The sequence below is a fragment of the Protopterus annectens genome, chromosome 2.part1 (assembly GCF_019279795.1).
Source record: "Protopterus annectens isolate FY-2018-M chromosome 2.part1, PAN1.0, whole genome shotgun sequence".
Classification (NCBI taxonomy): Eukaryota; Metazoa; Chordata; order Ceratodontiformes; family Protopteridae; genus Protopterus; species Protopterus annectens.
The window spans coordinates 828,865,233-828,878,739 of record NC_056729.1 but is presented as its reverse complement, the minus strand read 5'-3'; positions in this window follow the sequence as shown (position 1 = coordinate 828,878,739).

Here is a 13,507-nt window from a genome sequence, read left to right as displayed (position 1 = left end):
AGTTTAATCCAAGGTAAAACAAGTAAGCTAGAATGAGAAATGACATTGAAATACTTCCTTTTATACATTCAAATGAGCCAATTAACTAGGCTGATAACTTAAATACATACTTAACCTCTATAATGCTGGATTACAGTGGAAAACTTGCTCATAGTGTATAATATTGACACATTAAAATAGTAATGATATAAATAAGAATAATACTAAAATCTGTGGCATATCAACAACAAATTGTTGCTAAGCTTATAAAATATAAAATTAGTAAATATTACTAAAAGTGTCACATTGCTAAAATATAATTATGTATGGTTGATAAAATCACTGTTCATCACAACAATAATAAAAATAAAAATAAACAATAGTAAAGTTTCTTTAAAGCCGTTTCTCAAGGCTAGAGCTCTTAAGCATTGATTCTTAACTTTATTAACATATGTTTTTATTTTTATTTTTATTATTGCATATTACTGCATATTATTGAAATGGGACAAGTTATCAAGTTGATTGCGACAGCCCTGGGGAATGTGTGGCCTGCTGTTATCACCTTACAAACGTAAATGGTACTGCAGTTATATGTGAACATGGGTGTGTTGAGGGGAGGGGGGCACACCTCTCAACTGTGCACATCTTCACAAACTGTCCAGATGTCTGGCTCATATTTGGGGGTCCATTTTTCATAAAATTGTGGTTGTGTGGCAAATAATAGTGAAATCATTAAAGACTGAAGTTAGGAAGTAATGACAGACATTTGAGTTTCAAACTTCTTGCACTTCAGAAAATTCAGGCTACTGAAACAGCTGTTATTCTATCAACTTTCTATGTTTGTAAGAGCAATATTTATGACTTGTCCCTATTTTTGGGCCTTTTCCTCATATTTCTTTATGGCGTTGTGCACATTTCTTGCTGTAAGGAGTTTAGAGCTATGTATGGGACTCCAACACTGATGCCCATGCATTTGTCCTTTGCCCCGCTGTTTGTACGTCCCTCACATAGTGCAGTAGATTTTGCTGTCTTAGGGCCTACTGCATATTGTGGGTCAGCCAGTATTTGGGAGAGAGGTCCTATTGTTCCACATAGCTGTCCATTGTTTGCTGCTATCCTGGTAACCCACTTCATTCCCATGCATACATGCAGCAATACTGTATATTTGCTACAACGGTCTTCTACCCCATTCATTTATTGTTAATAAGAGTGATTTATCTTTTGCCACCAGCAGTTGAAAGGACAGTGCTTCAGGGCTGATTCTGTCAGATGCAAGCAGTACACGACTAATACATCGTAAGATATAGTTACTGTGATGTGGCTGGCATCCATTTTACTGTGTGTATGTGGGCTGGAGTGAGGTGTCATTCCCTGGGCCGCTAGGGTGTTAGTGTATGTGCTATGCATTGCCTCTTTGCCAAGGCCAGGGCGTACTGGGCACACCTATGTCTGCCTACAGCGACAGGCTCAGGGGGTTCATCCGCCAAATCCCCCTGTGCCTGTGAGGACCTTGACAATGGTGGTGGGCTGTGTCCCCCTTCCCTGTGATGTTCCTGCTGTAGCTGTTTCTGCAGGATCATATTGTGCAGTATGGCAGATACTATGAACATGTGTGCACATGTGGCTGGAGAGTACTGCAGGCTCCACCAGATATGTCAAGGCAGTGGGACTGTGAATTGAGCAGCCCAAACACTTGCTCTATATGATGTTCCTAGTTTGTACATGTACCTCATTATGGCATTCTTCAGTGCATGTGTGTGTGCATTTCTGATGGGTGTCATCATCCATGGTTCCAGTGCATAACCAGCATCCTCCACTAGATGGCTATATGCGATGCCCCCCCTGGCAAATGCCTGGTACAGCTGTGAGGTGTGGCAGATGTGGGAGTTGTGATAACTGCCAGGGCTGCCAGCACACACATTAATGATAATGCCCTGGGCATTGCATATGACCTGTCAGTTGATGGACTGATAGCCCTTACAGTTGATGTAGACTCTATCCTCCTCACCGGGTGGTGCTTTGATGTGCACATGTGCGCAGTATATGGCATCCAGTACCTCTGGGTAGTGTGCTACACAGTGGAAGAGATGCATATTGCTGGTCCTCTCCTCAAGGGTGTTGGGGAAATAAATGTGTTCACTGGCATGTGTTAGAATGACATCCAGGAACTGGTGGAGTACCCTGGATGCACATGCCTGTGAGATCCCCATGATGTCCCCAGTAGGTCTTTTGAAAGTATCTGTGGCAAGTATTGTTAAGGCTACACATACCTTTGTTTCCAGTGGGATGGGTTCTCCTCTGTTGGTTCTGGGTCTGAGGTGCGGCTGGCAGAGTTTGGTGAGTTGCTGTAGTAAGTCCCTATCCAACCTGTATCTCTCTACTATCTCTAGCTCATGTAGCCCCTGAAAGGTTACCCTGGGTCTGAACAATCTTCTCCTCCTCAGTCTAGGACGGTTGTCAGCATCATCCTCATCACTGTCCTCAGCCTGTAGCACATAGAAATGTAGCAAAGCAGCAGCAGCCCCTATCATTTTGTCAGTTAAAATTCCCAAGTGTATACACCGATGGTGCAGAGTATGCGGGAAAATCAAATTGAAGGGTGTCTGCATACTTTATACTAGTGTGCTGCAGATGCAGCCTGTGTGATTGGCTGACTATGATACATTCTACATGCATGCTACTTTATTGAGGTGTTTGAATGGGCCACTGTGAGTGGCAGAGGGCTTACTTGTCATTTATAGTTGACTGCCTTTTCTCAGCTATATCATTTTAGTTTTTTTATTTCAATTTCCTCCACTTCTAAGCCCTGCAGAACTCTGTGCAAACCCGTGGAGCTAGTGTAAACATTGCTGAGCAGAAACGGCCCTGCCCTGTACATGAGCATGCTCAGCTTTTCTTTAGCAAGCTAAGCACAGCTTATCAGCCTCAGACACACCTCCATGCATAGCTGTGCTTAGCTGAGCTCAAACAGGAGCTACTGAGCTACAATCTGCTTGCACAAACCGTGACACACACCCTTTTCATGTCAGCTGTCTCTTCTGCCTACACTACCATGTTGTAGCCCTTACACAGTTGGGTACCTGTGGACACAGTAGCCCACTTTTCTATTCAATAAACTTAGCTCATTTACATACACCTAATTGCGTATACCCTAGTTACTGCACTACACCAGAGCCTATGTCCTTAGCAACCACTGTAACCTGCCATTGTATGACTCTGCCTTCTGGCCAGTATAATAGGAAACTTCAGTATAGCTTTATATCTCATATTCTGCTAGTTTAATTTTTATTTTATGCCCTATTATGTTTGCGCATTGCTGCGCACCACTTAAATGTGGCATATGTGTTAGAAAAAATTGATTTTTCATTAATTGCACCGCTTTTAAATGTCAATGGCCATAGTTTTGGCCATTGGTATGCCTACTGCACCTAATACATGCTTTTATTTGAGTTGTCACAGCCTCTTTTTTTATTTTTACTTTTCAGTACACGGTTAGTAACCACATACATTTTTCCTGCAGACAAGGCTCCTACACAGATGCCTGTCTGTTTCCTGGATCACAAATTCACCTCATTCACATGGTTTTCACCAGCCAATGAGGTGATTTACATTATGCAATCACCTCCATGGCTGAACAGTGCTGGGAGGCTCGAGCACGCCTCCAGCCTTGTTTCCTGGATCATTCAGCCTTCCGATTTCATGTTCAGGACGTGGCACTATTCCTACATGGGGAATTGCTCCATGTAGGGCTTATGAAATTACCCCCAAAATCTTATTATGAAAAATAAAAATGAATGAGATTGAAAAATGATAAAAAAATGGTATAATAATTGAAAGAACAAATATTTTTTGTGTATACCTGTGGAAGGAGCTGCCAAAAGAAAAAAATGCAGCAATACAAGCAAGCATGGGAAGATGAAAGAATATGGTAAAATGCCAACATTTTATTATGGAGCCTTACTGTAGAAAAGCATGCCGTAAAAACAAATATGCCATATAAGATGAAAGAATGTTAATACTGTAATGAATTTGAGGCCAGTGAACGTGTGTTTTTAGGATGTAGAAAAAATTAAAACATTATGAAAGAAGGTTGTTGATATGAGGTATTTAGATGGAATTGCAAATGTAAATGAATTAACTATAGATATGACTGACTATGGATATTATAAAGAGAAAAGTTGGTTATATAACAAAAATTGATATTTTTTGTGAAATATGGTTGATTTGGAATCAAAGATTAAATGAAATTTTGCTTAATGAAAAATGGGATGTAGCTATGATGCTCAAAAACATTTAAGATTTTGGATATAGAAAACAGAGTGGGGGTCCCATAACTGAAAATTACTTTCTTTTATGAATGACGTAAATGAAATGTATATATTGTGAATATGTATATACGTTTTGTAAAGTATATGTTTTTTATAAATAAAAAACAGAGAAACTAGTAGTATTAATACTTTGTTGATGAGCTCAGTCACAATAATTTCCAAAAATCATGAAACCCAGGTGCTGTTCCAAAGTAATAAGCCTTTATTTGTCACCGACAAATAAATGACCCCTACTCCTTTTCATAAGTGTTGTGGGACCTCTTACATCCACCTGAGCTACCACCAACTCAAGCAGATGGAGCTCAGTGTAACATGTCATTGAAAGGATGACACTCTCAGGAGTGCAGCACCTGCTTTCTCCCTTATCCTGCACTGCAGTGTCAACAGTCCTTCTACCTGGTGTGGGACTACTACCCATAGTCCTGTACACCAAGTGAGTGTGTTATCATTTGTGCAGAATAACCATAGTTTTATTTGGTTACATATAAAAAAAATGAAAGTGACGAAGTGCAAATGCTCAGATGAGCGAAAATGCCGCAAATCGAAGTTTGTTTTTTTTAACGCAGTACAGTGAAGATCGGAATATTTGCCCTTTCTTCACTGTAGTGCGATCTCGGAGTTGGAATATATATTTAGCAGGGGGTGTGGGGGGTGCAACCCTCCACAATAATGCTTTTGATTTGTGGCATTTTGGCTCATCTGAGCGGTCGCACTTCATTCCTTTCGGTCTTTCAGTATAGCCCCTTTTTATTTTGTATTCTTAAATTATGACACAAATATGACATTGTAGCTTTCAATGTTATTAGTAATACAGTCAGACCTGATTAGTTAACTGAAGTTCCATTTTTAAATTAAACTCCCAAAAATGGTTAATTTGTAATGACAGAAGACAGCATATACACGTGTTTCCAGCATTGTATACTCACATACTTGCTGAAAAGATGTGCAGCAAATGAACTGGTAATATTCTTGCAGACAAATCTGTGTATGAGTATGTGTGCCTGTGTGCATGTGTGTGTGATTGGGGGGGGGGGGTATGTGTGTGTGCCTGCATGTATATGTTCATTTATTATGAAATCTAAAAATTGATAATTATACCACCTGTTATGAAACACCCTGACATAATATTAGAATAAATGCTTGTGTTTATTTTCCAACACACAAAGAAACAGCTGGTTGGAAAAAAAATGTTGGCAGTGATTCATTTGCAGCATGCTGAAAACATTAATTTCATTATAAGTGGCTATTTGCACATTAAAAGAAATTCCAGAATGTTTTTCTTCATGTTTGAAAGAGATGCTAATATGCAATCTGACAGCGAAAGAAAAAGACATATTTGATATTTTTCATGAAAATATTAAGTAGTACAAAGATATGTGATAATTAACTCATTTTGATCATTGGAATAATTACCTATGTAGTTAATAGGTAAATCACATGAAATAAACACATGAATCATCAACATGACTATTTGCTAGCATAGCCAATGGCATTATAGACTAATGATAGTATCACACGTGAAATGGATAGCAAAATGATGTGGAAGTTAAACTGCACAGATTAAAAGAAAGATACTAATGATTTACTGTTTAAGTGCATATTGCTAATCATTTCATCTGAATTTAAAATAAATACTAATTTTAATGTGCATTTTTGTTGCTGATTAATATTATTATTGCAATAAGAGCTGAAAATAATATCTAAAAGATTTGCTTATTTCCTCTAATTGGATCATAAGATCATAAGACGTTATTAGGCTATTGGCCATAAGGCCTCTACAAACCTAGCTGTGTTATAAACGTGTTCCCGTATGGACCAAGATATATAGTCTATGTTTACATGTGAATCCAAGATCAGAACTGGCTGGCCCTGTCTAAGAGGGACATAGGTGAAACCCCTGGTTTAAATTTAAAGTTTCCCATTCAATTGTCCAGGTTATGCTTAAAAGGGGTCATTGAGGAGGTCACAGAGGAGTGGCAACCTTTGGGAGACATATCTGTCTCTCCAGCATATCCTGTTAATATCACAGGCTATTTATTAAACCTAATAAAAAAAAAAATAAATAATGATACCAACATATTTGCCTAATGTTGGCAATGAACTTTTATTAATTTTATTAATGATGTGCATTCTGACCATCCAAAATGAATTTTATTGTGTATACAAGTTATAAATATGCATACTTATTTTAGCTTTTACTCATACAGACATTATTAAATTATATATTCATAAATTTTCGTGAATAGGTTACACAATCATGTGCGTATGTATATGCACTTGTAAAACATAACACAAGTATGTTAGTTATATACTTTTTAATATATATTTTTACTTTCTAATTTCATGACAGCTGATTGTAATGCACAAATGGTATACACACACAAACACATTTTTTTTACTATTTGTGTTGGTTTGACTCATGGTAAAACTGCATATTTTATTGCACATTTCATTGTGTTATACCTTTAACTATCACACTCTACACCAAAGGATTCAATTAGTGAAAATAGAAAATGATTGGTGCTTTTGTTTTTGAAACTTAATTAATGATGGTATAAAAGTTTTTCAGTTGTTGGGCATGCTCTGTTCTTGAAAAAGTCTCCTACACAGAAGACAAAAGTGCTTGGATTTGATTCATTTGGATTAATACTATTTATTTATTTGTTTTATTTTTTCCTCTGTGTGTTGTTAATAAATTGCTTTGTTACATATTATACGCCTAGTGGATCATTTTTTCACCACTGAAGCCATTCTGGTTCATCTATTTTGTGGCCTTTTGTTTGTATAGTTTTGTTTGGTTTTATGGCTTCGGAGGGACAAAGGATGGAATCCTCCCAATCACTATATTCTCCACCATTAAATGAATCGATTGACTCTATTCTTCAGCAACTAGAACGGATCACACAGAGGCTTGATGCAATTGAGCATGCCCATATGATGTCAGCTCTGAATGGAGGACAAAACCAGGAAGTTACTACTGTTACCAGCGAACGTGGCATTGAAAGTACTTCATTTTCTTCTTGTTTGGATGCCAGTAATACTGGAATAGCACCAGGAGGTGATAGAATTGCTAATTCTAATGTGCATGGCTCTGAAGTTCAAGTAAATGAGGCTGGAAGTTATAATGCAGTGCAGATGACGAATGCAGATCAGCATTTCCAGAACAACATCTGTTTCACTAGAGGAAACACTCGTGGTGGTAATGATTCTAATTTCAAACCCCCTACTAACATGAACAACTGGTTGGGAGAAGAAACAACTTTGCAACACAATGAACCTGTCAGTACTGTTACTTATGAAAGTAACCTACAGAGATTAGATCACATTTTAATAAAAATAAAAAAAAAAACTACTTGATAATGCTTATTTCAGAGAGTGTTTGAAACACAAATTAGTACCCAAGGGTTTACGCATGTGGCGTTTTCCCACAGGTTTAATGGATGGTTCTGATTTTCACAAAGAATTGCTTTGCTTGTTTGACAAGCATGGCTATGAATATATGGAGCTTGTTATTAGGCATAATGAACTCTTTTTGACTGACCTGATAAAAGAAGCCACAGAACTGGATAGAAGGGTTGTACAGGATGTGTCTCACCCTAATAATATTTTTGATTACAACAGAATGTTTAGAACTTTTGAACATGAAATGATTTCTATTAATAATAGGAAATTAAAGAAGATTGAAAGGGACAGAGCACAATATAGCAATAATACTGCTTACCCCCAGCCACCCCGGTCACAGGTCAGGAGGACTGATACACAGACCAATATGGGTATTGAGAATAACCAAGAGTCTTTTTTGGATGAAGAGAACTTTCCCCCACTGAAGAGGTTGGAGAGACTGAGGGACAGGTACAATCAGAACCAGCAAGGGCAGACTTCGTTCACAATGAATAGAGGTCAAGGAGTTCAAGCATCATTTTTTCAGCAGAGGGGTGTCGAGGATGTAACTGAATGCATAGGTTAATGTATTAAATTGTTCAATTTTAAAAAAACATGAAAGAGGATTTTAATGTATATAATTTCTCTTCAATGGAGGTAAATGTGAATGTGACTTATTTGTAAGAAAACTGAATCTAAATGTGTTATTTAGAGCTGTAGAGCATATTTGTAACCCATTACACATCTCGAGTACATATAATCCACCATTACACCCTTCTATAGCAATGTTTGACAAGATATGTGAAGAAGATGTCAGGAATTTAGATAAAAATGTTCATTTTTCTAATTTGAATAAGGCTGAATTTGACAGTTTGAATAAATTAGGATACAATAAGGACATAAGAATTATAAAACCAGATAAGGGTGGTGGTATTGTAATAATGGACATAGGAGATTACAATGAGAGGATGATAAAAATTCTAATGGGTGTTGCTTATAGAAAAAAATATTTAAATTAATTAAATCAAACATACAACAAGATTAGGAATGAACTGAATGATTTATTTATTGAAGGTTCTTTGTCATTCAATGAGTTTAATTTTTTATCTGTTCACCACCCTATTACCCCATGCATTTTTGGATTGCCTAAAATGCATAAAATGTGTCTGACCCACCAATGCATCCTATTGTCAATGGACGAGGTTCTACTACTTACCCTATAGCTAGGTATATAGACATTAACCTAAAAAAGTTTGTGGCTGAAGAGACTAATATATTTAGGGACTCATGGGATTTTTTGAAGAGAATCAATAATTTGGAATTCAAAGAAAGTGGCTTCTTTGTAAACATTGATGTAAAGGACCTCTACACTTCAATACCTCATGATACAGGGGTAAAATGGGTATGTGACTATTTACTTGAAAAAGGGATACCCCAACCCAGGATTAATGTGTTCAAACAACTGTTTGATCTTGTTTTAAAAAATAATTGTATATTTTTTAGCAAAGTATTTTTTGTACAAATGGTTGGTGTTGCTATGGGTTCCCCTTGTGGTGGCCCTTATGTCAATATGGTGATGCTACAATGGGAAAAGAGAGTTGTTTTTAAATCACTTTTTTAAATATTGTAGAATGTATGTCAGATTTTTGGATGATATTTTCATCTTTTGGGTTGGTCCAAGGGACCTTATTGATGAATTTTTAAATTACATCAACAATTCAATACCATTTCATAAATTCACCCACAACATTGGTGAAGAGGAAATTTCATACTTGGATATTAATCTAATAAAAGATAGACAGTTAGGTAAATTTGTATCAGAAATATATCAGAAGGAATCTTATTCTAATAGTTTTTTACACTTTGATAGTATACACCCTTACAAACAAAAAAGAGTGGTAGTGAAGGGCCAATTTGTAAGAGTGGCCCGTATGATATCTTGCTTTGACACTTTTCTGAATGAATGTGATTTACTAAAAGAAATGTTTATAAAAAGAGAATATCAAAGAGATTTAGTAAATAATGTAATGTTAGAGGTTGTCAACAAAAGAGAGATGCTTTTTTTCAAGCTATTATAATGTTTGATGGCATACAACATAACATAACACCGAGTGAAGTAGACGGACAAAGGGTTTTTGATGATAATTCACAGAACAGTATGAGTCTTGAAAATCCAATATTATCAGAAACAAACTATCGTTGTGCTTTTATTGCCACATATAATCTTGAGAGTCATGACATAGTAAGAATTTTAGCGAAAAACTGGATTATTTTAAACTCATGTAATGAAATTTGACAATGTATAGGAGAAACATCTATTGCAGTCTACAGAAAGGGTCAGTCCCTCAAAAACATACTTGAAAACAACACCCAAGTATATAGTATTGGGGGCATGAGAAAATGTGGATCTTGTAAGTATTGCCAATATATAACGGAAGGCATGAAATTTAACATTAATGGCATTAGAGTTACCCAGAAGAAAAATGTTGTTGCAACACTGAAAGAGTCATTTATTGTGCTTTCTGTTGCAAATGCACCTATTTTTATATTGGAAAAATGGAAAGAAAGTTAAAAACACGTATTTATGAGCATTTCAGGAACATTAAATTAAAAAAGGATATAAACGCCTTGGCAAGGCATTGTAATGAATGGCTGGATCATGGCTTTAAATTTACTATCATAGAAGCCATGGGAGTGAACCCAAGGGGTGGACCATGGCCATTACATTTGGAAATGAATGAAGCTTTATGGCAATTAAGAATGAATGCTACTCAATGGCCAGGCCTGAATGATTCTATTTCAATTACTTGTTTTTTGAAGTTAAAGGGCCTACATAGTTGAATTTGTTATACACTGTATTTTAACATAGGTGGCTATCCAACAATTTTAAGTATTTAATATAATATGCTTATGTATCTATTTATTTATTAATTTATTATAAACACATTTATCATTTATTTATCAAAAAAAAAAATATATATATATATATATATATATATATATATATATATATATATATGGGTCTACTTCTAAACACCGACACGACGATTCCCCGACACAAAACTCACCGACGCCAAATAACCGACAACACACAAACCCGACAACGCAAAACACCGAACACCAGAACACCGACACATGGAACGTAAACAACACACGACACTACATAGCATACACACTAGCCCTGACCCAAACCCTAACCCTAAGGTCCGACACTATCGCACACTTCACCTACCTGCACCCTAACCCTAACTCACTTACCCAAGCCCAAGCTCCGACACTAGCGCACACTTCACCTATCTGCACCCTAAACCTAAGTCACTTACCCACCCCTAGCCCAAGCTCCGACACTAGCGCACACTTCACCTACCTGCACCCTAACCCTAACTCACTTACCCACCCCTAGCCCAAGCTCCGACACTAGCGCACACTTCACCTACCTGCACCCTAACCCTAACTCACTTACCCACCCCTAGCCCAAGCTCCGACACTAGCGCACCTACCTGCACCCTAACCCTAACTCACTTACCCACCCCTAGCCCAAGCTCCGACACTAATGCACACTTCACCTACCTGCACCCTAACCCTAACTCAATTACCCACCCCTAGCCCAAGCTCCGACACTAACGCACACTTCACCTACCTGCACTCTAACCTTAACTCACTTACCTGACCACTCCTACCTCTGTCACTGTCGCACACTTACCGGGTCGCGATCACACATTACCCTTGTCGGTCTTTCCACTGTCGGCGAATCACCCTGTCGGTATACGTACCTGTCGGTCATCTGGCGTCGGTGATTTCCGCGTCGGGGAATCGGCGTTTCGGTCTTTAGAAGGGGACCCATAGATATATATATATATATATATATATATATATATATATAGCTCTTTTGTAGTTCCCTGTTTAAAATCTGCCTCTGGGCATTTTTTTTCTGGCTATACTGCTCAGACAAGCTCCTCATGGTCCTGCAGAGTGGTCCTAGCTACAGAGAACTCAGAAAAGCGACTACTTTCTGGATTTAAGTATCTTTGCTTTTTTTCACTTGGAATAGCTTCTGTAGCTTACCCTGAACTAGCTTGAACTGTTTTTTAACTGTTTGCTGCATTATTTTAAAATCTGCACTTAAAGTTACTTTTTAGTCGAATTTGATCGAAAGTTTGTTTGTTTGTTTGTTTAATTTAACTGTTGAGGCTGCCCACTAAAGTGTGCTAGCCTGTGTAACTGATTTATCACTGTTTCTGCATTTTGTGTGTGTTTCTATCAAAAAAACAAAAAAACAAAAAAAAAAATCCTTGTTTTCCCACCTCTCCTCGACTAGTTTAGACCAGTTTACAGGCATTGCTGTATTCTGGGCTGTGGTGTAGTTCCTGTGTTGTCCATTACCATACTTGTATAGAAGGACGTTTCTTTGCTCACCAGTGGGAGTGGGGAGCCTTGAGCAGCCTACCTGTCCCTGTAGGAAGAGACCTCAGCACAAGAAGCTGTAGTAATTGGTTGTTTTGAACCATTTCTAGCTCTTTTGTAGTTCCCTGTTTAAAATCCGCTTCTGGGTGTTTTTTTCTGGCTATAATGCTCAGACAAGCTCCTCGTGGTCCTGCAGAGTGGTCCTAGCTACAGAGATCTCAGAAAAGTGACTACTTTCTGGATTTAAGTATCTTTGCTTTTTTTTCACTTGGAATAGCTTCTGTAGCTTACCCTGAACTAGCTTGAACTGTTTTTTAACTGTTTGCTGCATTATTTTAAAATCTGCACTTAAAGTTACTTTTTAGTCGAATTTGATCGAAAGTTTGTTTGTTTGTTTGTTTAATTTAACTGTTAAGGCTGCCCACTAAAGTGTGTGGGCCTGTGTAACTGATTTATCACTGTTTCTGCATTTTCTGTGTGTTTCTATCAAAAAAAAAAAAAAATAATCCTTGTTTTCCCGCCTCTCCTCGACTAGTTTAGACCAGTTTACAGGCATTGCCGTATTGTGGGCTGTGGTGTAGTTCCTGTGTTGTCCATTACCATACTTGGATAGAAGGAAGTTTCTTTGCTCACCAGTGGGAGTGGGGAGCCTTGAGCAGCCTACCTGTCCCTGTAGGAAGTGACCTCAGCACAAGAAGCTGTAGTAATTGGTTGTTTTGGACCATTTCTAGCTCTTTTGTAGTTCCCTGTTTAAAATCCGCCTCTGGGCATTTTTTTCTGGCTATACTGCTCAGACAAGCTCCTCGTGGTCCTGCAGAGTGTTCCTAGCTACAGAGAACTCAGAAAAGCGACTACTTTCTGGATTTAAGTATCTTTGCTTTTTTTCACTTGTAATAGCTTCTGTAGCTTACCCTGAACTAGCTTGAACTGTTTTTTAACTGTTTGCTGCATTATTTTAAAATCTGCACTTAAAGTTACTTTTAGTCGAATTTGATCGAAAGTTTGTTTGTTTGTTTGTTTAATTTAACTGTTGAGGCTGCCCACTAAAGTGTGCTGGCCTGTGTAACTGATTTATCACTGTTTCTGCATTTTGTGTGTGTTTCTATAAAAAAAAAACAAAAAAACAAAAAAAATCCTTGTTTTCCCACCTCTCCTCTACTAGTTTAGACCAGTTTACAGGCATTGCTGTATTCTGGGCTGTGGTGTAGTTCCTGTGTTGTCCATTACCATACTTGGATAGAAGGAAGTTTCTTTGCTCACCAGTGGGAGTGGGGAGCCTTGAGCAGCCTACCTGTCCCTGTAGAAAGTGACCTCAGCACAAGAAGCTGTAGTAATTGGTTGTTTTGGACCATTTCTAGCTCAAGGTTAAACTTCTTCTGGCTCCGCCAAGTCTGCTCTTCAAATTTTCCCTTAAG